Source organism: Calidris pugnax, unplaced genomic scaffold, assembly GCF_001431845.1.
Source record: "Calidris pugnax isolate Ruff unplaced genomic scaffold, ASM143184v1 scaffold162, whole genome shotgun sequence".
Classification (NCBI taxonomy): Eukaryota; Metazoa; Chordata; class Aves; order Charadriiformes; family Scolopacidae; genus Calidris; species Calidris pugnax.
In genome coordinates this window covers 348,410-357,070 of record NW_015090900.1, presented here as the reverse complement: position 1 = coordinate 357,070, position 8,661 = coordinate 348,410, and the positions used below count along the sequence as shown (strand labels likewise).

The 8,661-nt window shown below is 52.9% G+C and overlaps 1 long non-coding RNA gene across 1 annotated transcript; it reads left to right on the top strand.

Annotated features, from left to right (window-relative positions):
• The first annotated feature begins 411 nt into the window (after positions 1 to 411).
• LOC106891863 lies at positions 412 to 8,649 on the top strand. Its single transcript, XR_001412794.1, has 4 exons — positions 412 to 674; positions 5,941 to 6,976; positions 7,312 to 7,448; positions 7,797 to 8,649. It is a non-coding gene; the product is annotated as an uncharacterized LOC106891863 (long non-coding RNA).
• Positions 8,650 to 8,661: the final 12 nt, after the last annotated feature.

Sequence of the window (8,661 nt, the reverse complement as noted above, 5' to 3'; positions counted from 1 at the left end):
CCTTCAGCCCGTTGACCGGTACAGACAGCGCCATGCTTTCCCTCCCGCCTTCTCCGCCGCTGCCAACCGGGACAACGACGGCGACGCCGCTCCGCGCGCCTCACCCGCCCTGCGCGCGACTGCGCCCCGCCCCGCCACGGCCGCCCGGCCGGGATCGCCGCGGGGGCGTGGCCTGGCTCGAGGAGTGGGCGGGGCTTCCCTGAGGGGGCGTGGCCTACGCTGAGGGGGCAACGGTTTCCATGGCGGACCCCGCCGGCTGAGGGGAAGTTTGGGGGGACCCCGGCGGACAGACCCCGGGGGGGCCTCCCTGAAATGGCGAAGGGACGGCCCCTGAATGGCGGTGGGACACCCCCGCGGCGGCGGGGGACGCCCCCCGGGGTGAGGCCCCGCTGCTGGTGCGGTGCCCGATGACCTAACGTCTGGGAGCGGCCTGCTTTGGGCCGGGCCTTGGCGCAGGCCGCGGCCCTGTGGGCGCTGCCAGGCCCGGGGAGGGGGGTGTCGTGTCCCCCCCCTCCTTCGCCGCCATCGCCTCAGCCCCGCAGCTGCAGCCCGCCTCGCCTGCGGGGAAAAGCTTCAAAACTCCAAACTTCCCCTTTGTGGACCCACCGCACCGCGGGCCGGAGCACCAGAAATAGCTTCTTTCCTGGCTGGGAGAAAAAATCTTATTTCAAATGGTAAGGAGGAGTGTTTCCAGCCTAGTTTCTCCCTCGCTATTAAGGTCAGGGACTGAGGAGCTGGATGGAATTGGGCGAAACGTCAGAATGAAATGAAATGAAACCGTTTGCCCTTTTTTCCTGTCTTTCCACCGAAATAGCACAAGGCAGCGCGCAGCCCGCGATCACATTTTCCCCATGCGACTTCATGCCTGCGGAGCCCAAGCCGCTGCGAACAGAGCGGCTTTTATGCCTCGGCAGCACCCGCCCTGGCTCCCAGTCCTGCCGTTTTTTCAGGAGCTCAGACTCTGTTTTTAATAGTCTGAGTTGAGCTGCACCTGAATGTCTCGGCAGAGCCGTTCCCAGGGTCGGATGCGCTGGGGCTGTGGGATACCCTGAGGTGGCATCGAGTGACTTGCAGACGCAGCTCTTGCTGCTTTTCATGCTGTCTGTGACCCGGCGTTGGGACGAAGCCTCCCCTGTAATTTGTACCCAAATGCATCCGTGCAGCCAGAAATGGCTCCGGATGAAATGGTTACCAACGGAGCCTTCGCTGGTAATAACAAAGCCTCATATCTCTCTGGGCGTTTTACTACCCTCAGTTCTGCATAACCGGATGTCTTTAAGCAAATTTCATCTTTGAATGCCCTTGAATTGTTCATCTAGAGCAGGAAAAACGGCTGCCGGCCGTTCTCCCGGTGCAGATAGGGCTGGGCAACCGATGTGACAAAGTCCTTTTCATTCCCTTTTCCTACAGCTCCTGCACAGCCCTCCTTGGCTCAGTGGCTTCGCTGGAAGATTCCTTTCTGTTTATTTTACGGAGAGTCCAAGGAATCTGGCTGATTCATGGGGTGGGACAGTCTAAATTGGAAGTTGGTGTGTGACTGTAACCAAACCGATCCGGGAGCAAGGCAGGACCATGGAGTCCAGGAACCTCCCTGAATAATCACCCTTAAATTAATTGCAGCCTCTACCACAAAGGACACTGTTGTTAGAGCGTGGGTGGGATGGATGGGAGGGAAAAACATTGCCCTGAAATGGGATTGTCAGAGAGACCTTCCACGGGCAACACGTTTGGGGCTTTACGTTCATTTTTTCCACATGGCAGAGTTAGAAATTTGCACCAGTTGGGCCCAGTGTCCCCAGTAGATTCGGGAACTGGTGGCAAGGGGCTCTTACTGCAAAGCCATTGCAGCATGCTGGCGGGGGAAAGTTGTTACCCTCTCACTTCTGTTGTTACTCCTCTTACTGATTTCTTACCCTGCTGGGAAAGATGAGAGCTGTGTCCTCTGAGCCAGGGCTGAGCTGTGCCAGGGTAAGGACCTCTGAGCCAGATACTCCCCGTTCAGCTGAGGACGAAGCCTTCCTTGCTCTGCTTCCCCATCCTCCTCCACCAAAAGTTTCAAAATCACAGGGTTCTGTACAACTTGAAATACTTTCTCAGCCTCCCTGAAGCAAAGAACCACCTACTTTGGAAAAGGCGGTGTTGGTAGTACAATAGCTCTCCCACGGCACCACTAAAGGTACGTGTAGAGCAGCAAATTTGAGGTCTGCGAGGCACTTTGGGCTTTTTTTGTGTGTTTTACCAACTGTACAAAAGAGCTGCCAGGGTTGGTGGTTTTTTTTCCTCGCTACCACTGAATTTCTCCTCTAACAAAAGAGCTTGCATGCTGTTATCTTGCAGAGCAGCTAATAGCTGGGTTATTTCATTTCTATCCAGCTGCACCAGTCTCGTCTGTTGCTTAATACCTTCTCGGTTATTTTACTTTTAGATGACATTTTCCTGGTTTCCAGCTGGCACCTACTAAACCCCCTCAGCCTCCCCATTCAAATGAAACCTCTTTCTCTAATGATGCTCAGAACGGTTTGGAACGTTGAAAGCTCTCAATTCTTTCCTAGTTCTGTAATTACTGCTTATGTTATTCCGGAAGAATTTTTTTTTTTTTTTTTTTTTGCAATTATACTTAGAATTTGCCCCAGCTTTAAAAAATAAATAACCAGTCCTCCTGACAATCCGTAGGGAAGTGAGCGTTTCCCCACCTTTTGCAGCTGTGAGGAATGAGTCAGAAAAGTGAAGTGACTTATTCAAAGCTAAATTTGCCCCGAGTCAGGGAGCTGGAACAAAGCAGTCCTGGACCCCCACCTCTGCTGAGATCAGTAGGTCACTCCCTCTATATTATTTTATGCTGTATCGAGAAGGCTTTATTTCCATTTGGCAGAGCAGCAAAACAGCGTATTATTGTTTCACTTCTCTAGCACTTTTGGCCTTTCTGCAGCGATTTTCCATCTCAAACTTTCCAAGTGCTTTTGAAACTGGAGGCATCAGATGTTAAAGATATCACAGCAAGCGCTCTCCTGCCCCGGCCCTCGCTGCGCACGTTCAGCCGGTGGAATTCACTGCTGCCTTGACCCCCCCGGGGTTCAGAAAATGGCTCTTTCTTCCTACAGGGAGTTTTTGGGGTGCTGGAAGAGCTCAGCACGCAGGTGGTGGTGCTGCTCAGCGCCGGATGAACACCCCGGGTTTTAAAGCATAATGAAGGTGCTTCGAGGAGGAGGGGAGCTGAGGAAGGGTTGGAAGGGAGGACGCGGAGTGACAGATTCCTGGACCATCCCTTGCCCACTGCAGCTGGAAGTCCAGCCCGGCCTGAGCGTGGGGTTCATCAGAGCTCTTTAAAAGCAGTGGTGGATGGAGCGGGGAGAAGAACCTGCCCACGGACACCTATTAAAAGAAAGGCAGAAACGAACACGCCCTGGTTTAAAAATACCAGCGTTCTCATTCCGATGCTAATTCGGGTTCCTGGGCTTGTCTGCAGCCCGGATGCTGCGAGGTCCTTCCCTGGAGACTCCAAGTGGAAGAGCAGTGACCGAAGGCCCAGAGACCACGTGTCCCAGATGCTCTGCTGGGATGGTGCCCCTTCAGCAGAGTAACCCCACACGCTCCAGTTCCCTTCAGCCTCCTGGCCAGACACCAGCCAAGGTTTATGGTTGGACTAGATGATCTTAAAGGTCCCTTCTAAGCTAGACAGTTCTATGACTCTATGATTTTGGGCTCCATCCATCCCCTGCCACCTAGGACAGCGTATTTTGTTCGGCTGAAATTGCTCATTTGTATTTTATTACCCCCGTGTCGAGCCGCCTTTGGTTTTGAAGCCGCCGGGAGGCTGTTAAACGCCCGCCAGATTTACAGGGAGTGCGGGGGAAATCAAACTTCTGCTTGTGTCAGACTGTTTGCCGTTTGCTGTAACTCCCAACCAGCTGTCCCTAGATAGCTCATTTTCATCCGGGGTGCATGCCAGATTTTAGTGTTGGCTGCAGGCTGAGGGAGCTGCTCCCACGAGGCGCCGGAGTGAGCAGCTGAGGAGATGTAGTGCTGTCTGGAACTGGACCCAGGGTTAACATCTCCCACCCGTGAAAAATAGAATGGGAAACAGCTCTCTGCTGTGGGTTGGGGCAGAATTACAGGAGCATCTCGTGTCATTATGTGGGAAGGTGACTTCATCCCACAATTTCTGGGTCGCTCCTCTTTTTAGCCTGGGCCAAGTTAGCGCCGCTCCAAGCACAGGGGTTGGAGGCCGAAATGTTTCTAGGAAATGTTAATCAAGAACTTTCAGTGGCAGTAATTGCAGCTCGGAGTCATTTAACAATCGATGTACTTTCCATGCAATAGCAGGCTGGTTTTTTTTTTGTTTTTTTTTTTTTTTTTCCTGGTTACTGGCATATGGTCCTTACCCCGGGGAGCTGGACGGTAATTAATGCATTTTGTGGTTAAATGTTTGGACTCAGCATCTCACGGCGCCCGAGGAGAAGGGAGGTGGACAAAGCAGGCATTGTCTGCAGGTTTCCCTGGGCTGCCGTGGGTCCCCTGCGCTGAGGCACGGTGGGGGCAGGTTTACAGGAACACTGACACAGGCAGAGTTTTCACCTCACTTCTCTTAGCATCGCCGAAACACCGGGAAAGCTAAAGTGCTTGGCATCTGCCCATGTTTGGAGGTGACATCCAAGGAGGGGAGAAGGAAAGTTGGCTCTGAGGAGCACACAGACAACACGAGTAACTGAATGCCCGACTCTCCTCTTTCAGCAGGAGACTGTTGCCATGTCTCTTGTCTCCTCTCCCTCTATTTCTCACTGCCCTACTTTTAAAATTCAGATACTGGCCTTTTCTCTACCCTGAGCATCAAGAAACAAAGATTTCAGCTTCACCCCTTTGTGGAAAGGGACCTGGAAAGGACCAAAGGGCAGAGTTAAGGGTGAAAGGAGCTGGAAGCCGAGTCCAGGCACTGGGAAACCTCCTGGGACACATCCCTACAGACACACACCAGGGCACCTGGAGTTTCTTCAAGAAGATGCCCCAAATCTATCGCAGTTCTGGTTTTAAAAGTGATTTGGGGGAAAAAAAGGACACTGTTTCCTGTGCATGCTGAAATAAAATCTATATTCCCCCACCCTTATGTACAGAAGTTGCCCAAAAGTAAATAAGTTACGGTCATTGCTGTTTTCTTTTAAGGCTAGTCTCTGGGTGATTCAAAGAGCTGGACCGATAGCATGATTTGGTTAAAAAAACCAAACCCACAAAGCAACCTGCTTCCTCAAAAATACCAAGTTTGCCCCGGCTTTGGTTGATGAGGAGGTGAAATTGGCCACGCTACCCCGAAGCACAGCAATCCAACGCCACCACCTCCGTTTACTCCAGCTGAAAAGCCTGAAAGATGCCAGTAGCCGGGGACTCCCCTAATGAACTCTCCCCATTACAGCCCAGCAGCTCCCAGCTGGGTTTCAACACCCTGGACTGGCTTCTGTCATGAAGCTTAAATGGAAGAAATGCTGTTTGATGTGGCTTTTTAATGGTCCGTAGGTTTTGTAAAAGACCCCGGGGGAAGACGTGGTGTCGAAAGGCACCGGCAGCCGCTGGCGTCCTGTGTGTGCCTTTGAGTGTGAGCGGGGACACAGGGACACACCAGCCCCTTCCCCACCTTTCATCAGCCCCCAAATGGCATCTGCAGAGGATCAGGCCAATTAAAGTAATGACACCAAGCCAGGGTATTCTCTCTCTGGGGTGCAGGCTGACATGACAGAGAAAGAAAAATAAATCCAACACCAAAAACCTCTTTATCCCCAGATTTGATTGATCCAAACCTGTGCTAACCAGTGTAGGCACCTGATAATGAGTCTGGGATAATCCATCCCATTCTATGGGACTGGAAACCATTCTGTGATAATCCACCCCAATTTGTAGCAAGATTGTCGCCTTTAAAAATACAAACCACTCTGTATTTTCTTCTCATTAAAGGTGCTGCTGATGTCCTCTGCTCCACAGCAAAGCTTCAAGCATGGGAGAGAGAGAAGGAGGCTACTTTCTGCTCATGAATGGCTACCAAACATGCCCAGCAGATGAAGGTGTTGGTGCTACCCCACGCCGGGGCTCGGAGCCAGCAAAGGGAGGGAGTGGACAAAGCAAACAGCTCATTCCAGGCCCCAGCAAGGACCCCGGCTCGTTTCACTGTGATATACACTAAGACTCAACTCACACCCAGGGTCTGAAATCTCTTTATTTCCCTCTCTGCACACTTGGAATGAGACGGGCCCAGCCCCGACCTGGCAGAGTCTTTTACTGACCTTGTTGATGTGTCAGCGGCGATGGCAGTCGGCTTGCTTCAGAGGGACCATCAAAACAAAACAATTCAGTGCAATTAATTCCTTCTCCCAGGGGAAGGGCTGGATGAGGTTAAGTGATTTGCCCCAGGATCCTTCAGCAGAGCAGGTAGAAACCAGGCAGCATCGGGAGTTTCACATCTCTGCTATCTCCCAGGGCCGTTCCATGTCCACCCACAGCGACCAGCATCGTCCCTCCAGGCTCAGTCTCTCTGTCCTGGTGTCCAGCCCTGTTGTGCTCCCCCTGAACATCACCCCAAGCCCATTCTGAGCACAGCCCCACAGACCTCAGCAGTTTGTTCTTCTGGAGTTTAAGATGGTCTAAATGGAGCTACACCAAGGACTCTGTAGCGCTGGGGTGTGTGGCCAGGAGATATGGCCAGTGCCAGACCCTCACAGAATCTTCTAGGTTGGAAGGGACCTTAAAGATCATCTTGTCCAACTGTCAACCTAACTGACAAAAATAGACACCCACACAACAAACAAGGAGCATCATCACTAAACCAGACCTCCCAGCACTACATCAACCCTCGTGTGTGAGGAAGGATTTTCCACCTCCCCCTCGCTTCCCCGAGCACTGACCTGTTCCCAGCGCCACACCATGCAGGGGGGAGGCAGGTCCCTGCGCCAGCCCCAGCTGGAGATGTGTCCCCATCCCTCCTCTCCTGCCCCAGGTAAGGAAAACACCAGTGCCTTCCTCTTCCCCCAGCTGTGAACCCCAAAACTGAACATGGTGCTGGGGTAACCACCCTCGCACCGGAGGCACAGAAGCTCTTTGTGGTGCGGTGACATTTTGGCAGCCACCTCTCCCCATCATCTCCCCGGGCGGTGGAGTCGGGCTGTTTTTGCAGCCCTAAGCCCTGAACATCCCCATCCAAATCCCTCAGTGGATGAGGCAGCTCTCGGCAGCAGTGAGGAACCCAAATTCTCTCCTGGGGTTCATTTGTCCCCCAAGGCCTGGCAGCAGCAAGACACTGATGCGACTGTTTAATTGTGGTTTTTTTATCAGGTAAGGACAGCGGGATTACTGGAGCCCAGCAAAGGGCTGGTGGGGGCTATAAATCACAGCCCAAGCTTGCGGTGACAGGGACAGCGCCGCGTGTGGGATGAAGGCTCACAGGGAGCACCAGACGTGGTCACCAACAGGTACGTGACGTTACTCCTGCAGAAACACCCCAGTCCCTGGCAGGGTGCTGCTCTCCCTGCTCAGCCCCACACCTCCAGGGAGGGACCTCCCCTCCGTGGGGTGAAGCTGCGCATCCGAATTCCCCCGAGCTTTCCAGGCGGTTCTTTGGGCAAAGTCCACATCTAAGATTAATTGCGTTCGTAACAAGGAACAAAGCAAACACCCATCACGGAGCCAACCTGCTCCAGACCGATGGCGTAAATGCCCATCTGACTCAAGCGGTGACATGATGAATGGGGATTTTATTTCCTCCTCTCTGAGTCACGGGGGAAGGAGCCAGATATGTGTGTTGTTTTTTTTTTTCAAAGGACACAAGAAAGAAAAGGAAACGTGGTCGGGACAAGAAGCCAAGATCTCGCAGTTCCACCAAGGGCTTAGAAATAATCTTCTTGATAAATTTATTTGGATTGCAGCAGCGCGTACGCTGCGGGCAGCTCTCTAAACACGGGGACAGAAACTCCTCCACCTTCTCTAAACCTCGCAGCCTGCGGCGGCACAGCGGTGCCAGGGGAATGACGTCCCAACACCCCGATGTGCCCACAGCGGGAGGGAGAACTGAGCATAAACCTCCTGAGTCACGGCTTGGGAGCTCGCAGGAGCGGCCGCCGTCCTCCTGGCAGCCACATTTGCCCTGCAGACGGGGAGAACAACAATCCTGCGGGGCAGAACCAGAGCCAAGGTTTCCCAAATCTTCCCATTCCGGAGCCGGTTATCTGCGGCACACGCTCTACCTGCTCAGGCTGAAATTCTGGTATTTCTGAACACCGGGTATTTGATTTTGCAATTTTAATAATCGCCTCTTCAGCCCAGTGGTTTTTCTGTGTAACAATCACTAGAAAACACTCTTCAGCCTCCTACTAAGTTACGATAAAAGCTATTTAGAGACAAAAGTTTGGGCACAAAATAGGGGCAGATATTTGAAGGCTGGAGCCATCCCTCCGCCTGCAGCCCAAGGGTCACCGGAGCCCACCCAGACCCCGCATGACATCTCTCTGAGCATCAACACTGCTGAGATTTTCCCTTTTTAAATCCTTTACATCTATCTCAGCTGTGAATTGCAGGATTTTGAGGTGACCTGCATCACTCCCCTGGCTGCTGAGGATGAGCATCGGGACGCAAAGGAGCCACACAGGGCAGCAAAGGAGCCACACAGGGCAGCAAAGGAGCCACACA